The 9,684-nt window shown below is 43.1% G+C and overlaps 1 protein-coding gene and 1 pseudogene across 2 annotated transcripts in view; one reads left to right on the forward strand and one right to left on the reverse strand.

Moving 5' to 3' along the window:
* Window positions 1–9,684, forward strand: part of LDLRAD3 (low density lipoprotein receptor class A domain containing 3) — a 158,268-nt gene that overhangs the window by 96,516 nt on the left and 52,068 nt on the right. The window lies entirely within an intron of this gene.
* Window positions 2,676–2,791, reverse strand: LOC112476659 (annotated as a pseudogene).

The following is a 9,684-nucleotide window of genomic DNA, read 5'->3' on the forward strand; positions in this document are numbered from 1 at the left end:
GCTTCCAGGGGTAGTAAAGTGTGGGAAGGTAACTATTTGGGGGAACTAATGGCAGATAAGAGTTATTAAGTAACATGCGTTTATGTGGACTCATCTCTGTGTCGTCTCCATCTCTGGTGATAAGAGTTATTCTCCTGGTAAAAGAAGGGGGGACACCTTCACAAGGGAAATTTATGTCACCTTTGCAGAGGCAAATTTATACCCTGCTTTTAGACAGATGGGAGGTAGGCAGAAAGCTCCTCCTACAGTCTGCTGTTTCTCAGTTGTCTTAAACTCAAAATAATCCTTATGCCAAAGTGGCATATTTTGGGGTGGCTTTTTCTGGTCTCCTTCATATCCATCACCCCATACAGGAGGGAATGAGAGGATAGGACCTCTCATTCACTCTTGTATTCCCACGGTGTCTGGCTCATAGTAGATGCTCAGGAAAACGCTTATAATGGAAAATAGGGGAGTGGGACAAGCCTATTGTAAAAATCCTCTACCAGAGTCTAGTCTAAGCCCTCAAGAGTCCTGAGCCTGTCTTTATCCTGGATTTAAGGCGCTGAGCCTGCCACAGTAGCCAGGAAGCCACCTGCAGGATTCTCTGGAGGAAGGGGCTTTGAGCTGGGCAGATGCCTTCCTAGATATGTCATTTTCTGGCTCTCCATCTCTTTAGCCGTTCTCAGTCCTGGTTGCAATTAGAATCACCCAAGGAGCTGTTTCAACAATCTCTCTGCCAGGGCCGTCTCCAGAGACAGACTCTGCTGCTCGGGGTTGGGACCTTGCAATTCCGATGTGCAGCCAGGGTCACAAAGCCTTCACTTTAATCGAGGAGAACTGACTTGAGTGGAGATTGTATAACTTCATTGACTGCTGAGCACTTGAAGCGATAAAAAAGAACTCTAGTAGTTTGCTTCTTATTTGACGCTTCAAGATTGACTCAGAAGCAGTGAATTGTATCTATGGGTTGACACCATCCCCAACTTAAGAGTAGGTTTGTACATCCATATTGTCATTACAGACTTAAAGCCCAAGTTTGTTCACCCTGCAGGACACTGGGAGAGCCAGGTGCCTTGGCGGAACATGAACCAGGTGGTCCAGGGCCACTTGGAACAAGGCCACCTGTTTGTCATCATTACCAGGCGCTAAAAGGAGTTGGGTCTCCCCAAGGCAGTTCCACACCTCATTGGGTGAGCAGCCGCTTTTTGAAGGCTCACTGTCTTTAAATAAACACAGATTGAGTTTTGTTTGTTTACCCACACAAAGCTTTCTCTTGGGAAGAGGTTAAGTGAGGAACACCGTCTCAACCCACTCTCTGATGTGACATTATTTAGAAACAATGACTTGTTCATCAGCCACCTCCCTCATGCCACCCACTCAACTGATGGAGAATGGCAAAGGAGGGAAGGAAGGTCAGCATTCATCGTCTTCAGCGTGACAAGTTTCCAGAGATTTTTAGCATTTGATTTGTAACATTTTTTGGAAGGCAACATAAATCATGTTGTTAGGTTCTTGTTGTTGTTGTTTTTTTTATCATGTTATTAAAAAAAGAAAAAAAATAAAGGAAAGCCTGAATCTATTAGGGAGAACATATATGTCAGTCAGAGCCTCTTCGGATCTGATTGAAAAGCTGCAAATATTTTTCTCCATACAAAGTGCATTCGGGTTTTGTTGATGATGTCGTTGTTCTTACAGATCTCCTCAGGGGCTCCGAGTAACTCTGGAAGGAGGATGGGAACTGGAGTAAGGGCTGTAATTTTCAGCCTTAAATAGAAGCAGCAATTTTAAGGAATTTAAAAAATTCTATTAAGGGCAATCTGTTGGTCTCCTGCTGGAACGAGACAACCTCATTCAGAATGCTCTTGGTAATATAAGGAGCCAGTGGAGTCTCCAGAATTTGTACAGCCTCCTGCACCCCCAAAGCCATTATATAAGCCACACCCCCTACTTCTGCCCCCTCATGCCTTTAAATGAGAATATTAGTAATTTCCTGCTTAGTGGAGGATATATTACAAAAACTAGAAATGAGTTGTCCAGATAAAGCGAGACTCTGGGGGCTGCCAGACAAACTTGGTTTTGTCAGAAAAGAAAAACTGAAGGGAGTTGACTGAAGAGTTTCCCACACTGCAGCTTGTGAATGGTTATGTAATGCTTTTGTTGATTTTTTTTTTTAATTTCTTTTTTATTTAGTCATCATGTTGTAAAGTCCCAGATGAGCCTTGGACTCTTGGCCAAGAGAACAGATAAACATTGGTTAGCCAGGGAGTTATTTTCCAGCAAATTGCCCATGAGTTAGACTCCACTCTGTGGGGTGGGGGTCATAAGGAAACGGAACCCCATCTTATGTGAGTCTGCTGTGAATGTCATAACATTCTAATGGAGTAGCACCCTTTGGGGCCATCAGGTAAGGACTTACCCCATAGTTAAGAAGTGGGGTGTCTCTGTGTCAGTCATTCCTGACAGAGGCCCTGTCAGATGGAGGCAGATGCTCCCAGGAGCTGGGGCCAGAACACATGCCACATGGAGGCAGATTGGGGCTTACTAGAAGGTAGCCAATGGGTCAGTAGCTTTCAAGCTATTTTGACCCCAATCCACCATAAAATCTTTTATCACAGTCAAGTATACAGATGGAAATGCATTCCATATGCAGTGCACTGATATATATTTTTTATATTATTTATTATTATTATTTATGCCTACAGCACCTGGTCTTCCTAGGCAGTCTCCCATCCAAGTACTAACCAGGCCAAACCCTGCTTAGCTTCCGAGATCAGACATCGGGCTTGTTCAGGGTGGCATGGCTGTAGACCATGGACCGTGGCTCCACTGGGGCGCGAACCCAGGACCTTCTGCGTGTAAAGCAGACGTGCTAACCGCTACACTATGGAACCATGTCCAGTGCACTGATATTTTTAATATACTCTGTTTCCTCCATTTAATTTTATGTGGGCCCTGACCCAGTATGTTAGTTTCTCTGCTTACTATTTGGATGAGACCTGATGTTTTAAAAACGCTGCCGCAGGGTATTCTCTGAGCACCTTATTTAGCACATGAGTTTCGAGAGCAGCCTCAGCCAGACTATTTCCAAGAATGTTACTGTCCTGGGCTCATTCCCTTTATGTTCCATTGGGTTTTAAGGAATAAAACACATCAGGGACCCTCTCACCCCAGGACCTTTGCATGTGCTCTTCCTTCCACTTAGAATACCCTTCTTCCTAATATCCAGGGGTCCATCATCAATTCTTTATCAGGTGTCACCTTCTCAATGAAACTACCCCCTGACTGCCCTGTTCAGAACTTTAATCATCCCCCAGCCACCCGTCCTCACTCTTCATTTCACTTCTGGGGTTCTGGGTTTTTTTTGGTTGTCATTTGGTTTTCGCCACAGCACTTACTATCTTTCAACAAACAATATAGTCTATAATTTATATATTATGCTTATTACCTGTCTCTCTCAGCTAACTTGTAAGTTCCTTGAGGGCAGAATATTTGTTTCGTTGATCGATACATCCCAAATAGCTGGAGAAGTACCTGCTACATGATAGATGCTCACTCAAGACTTTGTTGAATTAATAAATGAATGAATGAGTGTTTTAAAATTACAGCCTCTTATGCAGCTTTCTTGAATCGAAGAAAGGAAAAGCTGAGCCCTCACTTGGGTTAGAATGGAAACAAGGAGGACCAGTGATGGTAGAGAGTGAAAATCCCCAGAAAAAGAGGAGATCAGGGAACCAGCATCAAGATGACAAGCTTTTGTGGCCTCTGCCCACAAGGAGAACCCACCCCTCCCCCTCAGGGGCCACCTGGCTTCCTGTCATTCTGCCCCTAGCCTGAGTCTTCATTCATTGAGTGTCCAGTGGTGGGTCCCGCAGCATCTCATCAACAGGGCCCAGCTGCAGGGCTTCTGTTGGGACCTCTTTGAAAATGTTCGGCCCCACGATGCTGCATGTTGCTCGTAGTTGATAAGACCGTTGCAGGAGAATTTATAGATCCGCTGCCTTAGTGGCTGTGACTGAGGCAGATAAGCAGCAGTCTGACAAAAATAAAAGCACCTCCCGCCCCTTCCCTTTTCTTGCGGGAGACGCGAAGGGCAAACCTGAATCTGTGTAGTGAATGAACATCCTGGGGAAGTGAAAACGATAAAATTCCAGCTTGCCACTTTATGGGAAATATTACAAGCCACCTCATCTTTGTTCTCAGACCTCTCTGTTCCTTATGCATGCCATCCGTGAGGGCCTCTGCCCACCGAAACCTGGAGGAAAATTTCACTCACAGAAAGCCAGCATGATTTTCCAGCCAGAGGAGACACGGCTGTTGAGGAGCATATTTCTGTTAAGCTCTGCCAGTTGGGCCAAATCCTACTTGAAATATTTAATTACAAGATACACGAATGCATATCCCAGCAGTTCTTTTTTCCCTTTTAAACTTCATTTAGCCTTGGAGCCAAAAAAAGAAAAAAGGAAGGAGGGAGGGAGGGAGGGAGGAAGGAAGGAAGGAAAGAAGGAAAGAAGGAAAGAAGGAAAGAAGGAAGGAGAGAAGGAAAGGAGGGAAGGAGGGAGGGAAGGAGGGAGGGAAGGAGGGAAGGAAAAGGAAAAACAAACCCTGTTCCTGGGAGTTTATCTTTCTTTTACTGAGGCTTTCAGAGGTCAGTTTTTAAAATATTTTTATCCCATCGTTCAAACCAGGGACCGTGCTTGTCAAAGGAGAGGATTTTTGAGTAAAATAATGCTGCCTGATTTCTTTTGTAGTCATAATTGATCCTTTTAAATTGGTTTTCAGTGTTAAAAGAGCATTTCACATAGAAGAAATCAGAGCTGAAAATGTGTTCATGGTCTGCCTGGAGTTGTATGGTGACAGGGTAAGAACCCCGTGGGAGCTGAATCTTTAACCTCATGGAGCGCTGGTCTGCATCACCACCCAGGGAAGCCTTCCGTCTCTCTGCTCTGTCTCCCCACTAGGTGAGAGGAGAAGAGCTTTTGGGGTGCCAGGCACTGCATGTGAAGCACCTTTTATACATTACCCCACCGGTTCCTCCCAGGAATCCTACGAAGCAGGTTCTCTTAGCCCCATTTTCTAGTTGACAAAATAGAAATTCAGAATTTTATTGCAAATTGAAATCAGGTTTTGGCATCTGAGCCCCTGTAAGCAGGGTGAGGTATGAACTCTGTTTTAAGTGGCACAGAGGCCACCAGTATGGAAATGTATTTATAAATGAAAAAACGGAAAAGCAGATAAAAATCCCTGACCTGCGGAATCTGACTTCTAGTGCTTCCTTTTAGGATGGGTGGTGGGATAGTCTAACAGTCCTCAGAGGCCAACTCCATTTTCACTCCAGGAACAAGAATTAGCCCTCTTGCTAAAAGGCCAGAACAGATGCATTTGTACACATACACGACCTGGACTTCAGCTCAGGCAAGTTTGAATTGCCAGTAATTTAGTCACTGTGGCAACACAGCTCCTGGCTCATAAGATGCCTGAGAACAAGTGTAAGTTTTTTGAAGGCAGAAACCTTAATCAGTTTTATATGCCCCACTGTACTTAATGCTTCCTGGGTGCTTATTGAATGTTTAAATGAAAGAAACCTGTAGATCTGCTAACACGAGGCTCTCTGAGAATGACTTAACATCTATCAAGAGTCGTGTAGTCCGGAGACTGAGATATATCCAAAAATAATCACCCCTAGAGAGATCTCTGAAAATCAGCAATGAAAGAGCTAAACGGAAGTGATACATCATTCCATTACAGTTTCATACATTTACAAGTAAGTGGTTTTGGAAACAAGATAGGTGTGTAAGCTGCATTTAGCTTTGGTGTTGTGCTAAACAAATTTGAACCAAATATAAATTCCTGGCGTGTTATTTTTAAGCCGGGGAGGGGGGCGTGCTGGGGAAGAAAGAGAGTTGGAGAAGCATCAAAGCTATATTTGCAAGTTTAATCTACATTTTTAGAAAGATGTGTTTTTGAAGAATCGGAATATCAATCACTTCCCACTGGCAGGATTCTTTATCAAGAGAGAAATGACAGCACATCCGATCTTCCTTAAGTCTCTTCTGATCACATTATTAAAATGGTATCTGTCGCTGTGTACCACATGTGAGAAGACACCCTTCCTCGGCATGCCTCCCTGTCCTTCACCGCCTTATTTACAGCCTGCAATAGACTTGTTGAGTATGAAGGGAGAACCCAGGCAGAATGTTAATGCAGAGAAGTGACATACGAGCCAGTGCCGCCCTGGGCTGTGAGTGCACATGACAGACAGGAGGCCCAGCCAGCTGTGGCTCTGCTGCTTGCATTAGCTCTGATTTGCTAGACATCATGTAGAGAATGAATCAGACGGAACCTCAGCCATGAGCCCCTCATCTGGGAGCTAAGCGGGGGCCCTTAAGTCCACAGCATCCCACCTGAGACCACTTAGTTAGCCAGGATCCTGAGCTTGGCTACTGGTGGCTGCACTGAATGCTTGATTTGCAATGGAAATCCGCAATTTGATATGAAGTCTCCGTTTTTAAAAAGTGTTGGCTAACGTCACAGCTCCCCTCATTTTCTTCTCATGACAGTCTTCCTTTCTGGAATATTTTAAATGCGAGGAATGAAACGGGATTGTCATTGGAACTAGATCCTCGCCAAGGGGGCTCAGCAGTTGTGATGATGAAGAGGCCAAAAGGCATCTTCCTCTCCAGGTAGTTAAAACAAAGATCTGCTCACCGTCCTGCTGGTGTGTGTCTGCCTGGGTGTACGATATCAGGGGAAGCTGGGGGCTAAAACCGGGGACAGAAAAAGCAATGCCGATGCATTAGGCAGGAAGCCAGAGTGGATCAGGAAAAGGTCTGGAATTATGGAAGGTTGAAGATAAGCAATTTTGGTTGGTTTCCAACATGGGCAGTTGCCTGCTTTAATGTCTGGATAAGAACTTGCTTGTAATTGGTAGATGGATTACTTAGATGTAAACGAAGCCTGAAAAGAATCTGTATCCCCTTCCAGCAATTAAACGCCCCCCGCACCCCCCTCGCCACTTTTTTCATTCTAGTTATTCAGCAGACCCTTTCTCCTTAAGAAGTGTATTCTAGCCTAGCCTGGTTTAAATTAGTTTATGGGCTCCACATTAATGAAGTTTGTCCTTACTTGTGACCAAGTATCGTATAGTACCCAGTGTGGCAAAAGGGATTTTGGAGAATGTTGGTGTAAGATACCTAACAACCAGATGTGGGGTCCTTTTAAGTATCCCTTCCCTCAACAAGACTGTAAAAGCAGGAAACCATTACTCCCTGCCCTCATGCCCAGCCCATCACTGCCACGCCCATTTGGTAACCCACTTAAGTATTTAGAACAGTTTTCCAAAGAGGAATGTGTGCGGAGTGATTCCTTAGGTTTCTGGTAGGTGTTCTTAAAGAAAAATACAGAGGTTTTTTTTTTTGGTATATGGATTGATGGAGGATCATGTATATAATATAAATCAATATGTCTATATTAGGGGAATACAGGCATGTTTTAAAAACTTTATTAATAAGAATATTTGATGTCCACTGATTTAGAGCACTGAACGAAGCCCCTAGATTTTGCTCCCCTTCTCATTTTGTCATGAGTGCTTGAATGAATTCACTTTTCTCTGCTTTCATCCTGCCTGAGTGGGTTAGGAAAATAGAGACCCAGAGCATCGGGGGAGAAGAAAGGAAGTCACTGACATGACTAAATTAAGACACCCCTTCTCCATAAGGAGTCTTCCCTGCCTCTCTCCACTGCCCTCAGGGATCTCTGGGTTTCACGAGAGCCGGACATTGTGAGTGCGTCCTGCGGATCTCAGCCATGAGCTGCCCCCAGGCTTCTCGTAGAAGCTCCTGGGGCATTTTAGAATTATGAAGATGCTTTATGTGAAGCTCATGGCATTGGGTTTGCCCATCGCAAAAGGCCCAATTCTCTGTCCTATGCCGTGCTGCTGCGCCACTACTATTTGACCTATTTAACTCACCGAAGTGTTGTTTTATTTAAAATTGAACACGATTCGATTCAGTCACTTAGAAAATATATCAATAAGCTCATCACTAGAATGTTGCCCTTACCCCTGCACCCTGCACCCAGAAACAGATGGCTTGCTTCAAAAATCTTGCTTGAGCGGGGTCAAAAAGCTGGAGATGATAGCTTTCAAGCGCCGCGGATTTGCAAAGTAAGGAGAATGCCATGATTGGGGATGGTTTCTGGCAAAGAGAAATGTCCAATCCAATCCACGCCTGTCCATCCATGTGTCTGTTCGTTGGCGCTGCGCTGCACAGCAGATCTCTTTCCAATGAATGAACTTCAGCAGATGGAGTGTCTATGACAGATATTTGACTCATCCTAGAGTCTAGCAGTTTAAAGCTGACAGCTCTGACTCTTTGTTTGACTTCTTAAGCGCAGTATTTGGGGCAGATATAGATGCTTTGCAAGCAGGCAGCAGGCCAGATTCTTCTGTTTCCCAGATCTAGATGTTACGTTAAAAAATTTGGTATTTACAAATATGTTTCATCTTGAATTAGCCATGATTCAGTTGTTATTGTTTGAAGGGGACATCTCTTAAAATTTTACTTATACTACTGACTTGCTTTTCAAAAGCACAATAAAATCGTATTCCATTATAAAAGTTCACACACTCATTATAGGACTTTTGGAAAATATAGAAGAGGCAAAAATTCACCCATACTTCCTCCATCTGTTAATAATCATTATTAGCAATTGGTGTATTTCCTTCTATATTTTTTTCTGTGTATATGTAATGAGGCCTTTTGTTCTTTGCAACCATATTACTTACTCAGTTTTGCATCCTATTTTTTCCCCACTTGTATTAAGTATTTTCCCATGTTGTTATAAACTCTTAATAAGCACTCTTAATGACTGCCTAGTGTTCTGTCAAATGCTCCTTAATTTACTTACCCACACATCTGTTGGTGAACATTTAAGTTTTACCATTGAATTATTACGGACAAAGTAGTAAAGGTCTTTAAAGCTTTGTTTCATTACTTTCTTATAATAGATAAGATTACTTCTTTATTATAGATTTCCATAAGATTTATACTGGGTATGAACACTGCTAGGGCTCATTGTACTTAAATTACTAAATTGTTTTCCAAATAGGTCTTATTCTTTTTACACCCCCACAAGTAATTGCTAACATGGGATATTATTTTTTAAATCATCCCTGCATTGCTAGGCAAGAAATGATTCTAATTGTTTAATCTTGCAGCTCCCTGTTAAGTGTTGATTGAGACTTTATTTAGGAAGACCCTGCTGTGTTTTGCATAGTTCATAAAAATTCTAGGAAAGTGCTCTTGAAAAAGAAAATAATTTATTTTCATTCTACTTTTTTCTCAGCTGTTATCTTTTTTCTCCCACTTTTAAGTCATCTTACATAAAGAAATCTATAACCAAACTATAGGTAATTAATACTCCAAAGATTCTTGTGATTGAGATTGCCACCTAGTTTTCAGGCAATAAACAACATTACCTGAATTTGAATTTTTCTGACTTATGCTCTTTAGCCAGTAACCATTTAAGTGCCTACTGTTTACAGTCCTTCCTTCCTTCGTCAGTTTCATCTACCCTCCTTTCCTCCCTCCCTCCCTCCCTCTCTCCCTTTCTCTCTCCCTGTTCCTCCTCCCATCCTGTGACAGCCTCTGTGAAGGTCCGATAGAGGGACATTAACTGGCTAATCCATGTGCTACAGCCTCTGGT

The sequence above is a fragment of the Pteropus alecto genome, unplaced genomic scaffold, assembly GCF_000325575.1.
Source record: "Pteropus alecto unplaced genomic scaffold, ASM32557v1 scaffold71, whole genome shotgun sequence".
Classification (NCBI taxonomy): Eukaryota; Metazoa; Chordata; class Mammalia; order Chiroptera; family Pteropodidae; genus Pteropus; species Pteropus alecto.